The sequence below is a fragment of the Schistocerca serialis genome, chromosome 7 (genome assembly GCF_023864345.2).
Source record: "Schistocerca serialis cubense isolate TAMUIC-IGC-003099 chromosome 7, iqSchSeri2.2, whole genome shotgun sequence".
Lineage (NCBI taxonomy): Eukaryota > Metazoa > Arthropoda > Insecta > Orthoptera > Acrididae > Schistocerca > Schistocerca serialis.
In genome coordinates, this window is record NC_064644.1 from 504166651 (window position 1) to 504169254 (window position 2604).

Consider the following 2604-nt stretch of genomic DNA (forward strand, 5'->3'; position numbering starts at 1 on the left):
AGTAACAACTAAAAAGCGCAGTTAACATACTTTTCCTAGTGCCATCTGTTGACCGACGTACGTACTTCGTTATGAGAGCCTTGTGACTCACGAGATCGATGTGATGTGCTGTGTGTGCATATGAAGTGCTTATTTCAATAGTGGTACAAGTCCATTTTTGTTTATTTTGAGATACAGAGTCGTAAAGTTAAATGAGCGCCGAAAAATCTGCAGTTGAGATACCAGAAATATTGAAGCATATGGCTTCTTGCTAGAGATGAACCTTTATTTATGTTTGTTTGGATCATTAATTTCAGAAACATTATAGACAGAGAAGTGGAGGTAATGGACTTGTACCACTATTGAAATAAGCCCTTCATATTATATGACGACATGCACATTGAGCATCAGTTATGGTTGGTCAAATACTGCTGTGACTCTGAATGTATTATATTAATAAGAAGCAACATTGCCTTTTTCTCCTGAAAATATCAAGTAACGTAACAAATGTGTTTGATTCTGCTTCCAATATGACAGTTTTGGTTAACACTCCACATGCCTACAGGACTTTGCAATGTTAACACAGCAGAACTCAGACATCTGTATAAGTGTAGTGAAATGAAAACAGTATTATTGAGTCATATGAATGCCTCACTTTTGTTCCGACACAGTTTAAGACTCGGGAGAAAAGTTTTACACCTGGTGTTCTACATGGCAACTTCACACACAAGAACTTTTTGCCTACACTACTACCACCTACATAAGCAAGCTTTTTCTGTGTTACTTTTAAGTAATACACTTAAAGGGAAGGGAGGGGGGCACGTCGCTATCCAACAAGTGTTTACCAATAAGTAAGTGGCGGCAAATTACGGGTATTGGACGGCTTAACATGTGGAAAATGAGATTTTTATTATTCACTCACTGTATTTAACATTTATTATTCGTTTAAAATCGCACAACAACTTCAATAAAACACAGTTTAATCACTCACACACTTATTTCACTTTTAAACTGCAAATCCTCTAAGAGCTGTCTTGAATCTTCACGAGTCTCTCTCAACAGCCTTGATGTGGATAGATACGTACAGCAACCAGTAATCAGAGTCAGAACTGCGTCTGCAAAAACACAAGGAGTATTAAACAATTTTTGTTGTCACTAATTACTAGCAATATAATTGACAGAGTGGATTGCTAATATTTGCTATAATGAATGTCACATTTGCAAGAACGATCTCACTGAAGTAATTAAGTCCATCGAAACACTTAGAAACTAACCTCTCGTCTGACGAAAACGGTCTAAAGACGCAGTGGCAATTTCTTCAGATCTGTTGACAACGATATTTTGAATTATGACTTTACTGAGTGACTGAAATGTAGTTCAGGTACCTGTGAACATAACAATATGTTAGAATTCAATTTCTAAACACGAACTATTACGATACTGTACGGCTACTTACATATTAATTACACTATTAATATTTTCACAGTTGTTTCTTAAATACAAAATTAAAGCCAACGGAAGAAAAAACGTAAAACATACTTGCCAATGACAGGTTTGTTGAGATGCAATTTTCTGTGTTGACAGATGTAACTTTTTCATACGGTGGTAAGTCGTAGAAATCGCAGGAGTCACAGAAATCGCAGAAGTAGCAGAAGTCACAGAAATCGCAGAAGTAGCAGAAGTCGCAGAAATCGCGAAAGTAGCAGAAATCGCAGTGGCGGAGGGATACACGACCTATGTTCCTTAACTGCGACAAATCACAGTTAAGAATAACAGATACTGAAAAGTAGCATTCACAGAAATCACTGATATCGGAAAATCGCAGTTTAGCCCATCACTACTTTCCACTCCGTTCTGCCCGCTATATCCTGAGCCGGCCGAGGCTCCAAAGACAAACCAGCCAGAGAGAATCGATAGTGCCTAACCAAAGATAGCCCTGGCACTAGTCCCGCCACTGCTCACATACGACATAAGCGAATGAAAATAAGCGATGTAGACTATAGTTCAATTCTTTCATCTTGGCGGCTCGCGCATGCCCGCCCAGACGCGGGAGATTGCTGCGTTGCCAGTTGCACACGACGCACGCGCCAATAGAAGCAGCACCATAGTATAGCATAGTTCGCAAGCTTACGTTTAGGGGGGAGCGCGCAGTTCGTGAAGTAAAGCCACCACGGCCGCATTAACCCTTTCGCTGCTACAAAGACGTGCTCCCTGCATTCCGCGCTGTGCGCGATTTTGTCACTGCACTGCTCGCCTGTGCAGACACATCGTGTTCCGACTGCTTTGACACTCTTTATCATTCGATTCCACAAAAATTATTTGGCCCAAAAATTAGATTTTTACACATCTTCTTGACTGATACCTTCCCCCCATAAATGACTTAATTTTGTTACGATGTTCAACGCAGTTATTATGCAGCATTAAATATAGTAAACCATTGCACGAAATTTTGAAGAGTTTGCAGAGGTAAAAGTCCATAGAGTATACTTTCCGTTTGGTCGATTTTAGTTGCCACAATGTTGAGAATGAAATGTGGACAAGATACATAAATTTCATATAAAATTTACTGTATAACAATATCTCATTTAAGTACCACAAAGGTCTCGTATGTAATATTGAGAAATA

General features: G+C 39.2%; 1 long non-coding RNA gene across 1 annotated transcript; it reads right to left on the reverse strand.

Annotated features, from left to right (window-relative positions):
- Nucleotides 1-863: 863 nt before the first annotated feature.
- Nucleotides 864-1620, reverse strand: LOC126412827 (uncharacterized). The gene is made up of 3 exons (XR_007575350.1): nucleotides 1519-1620; nucleotides 1254-1364; nucleotides 864-1094 (listed from the first exon to the last, which is right to left on the reverse strand). It is a non-coding gene; the product is annotated as an uncharacterized LOC126412827 (long non-coding RNA).
- Nucleotides 1621-2604: the final 984 nt, after the last annotated feature.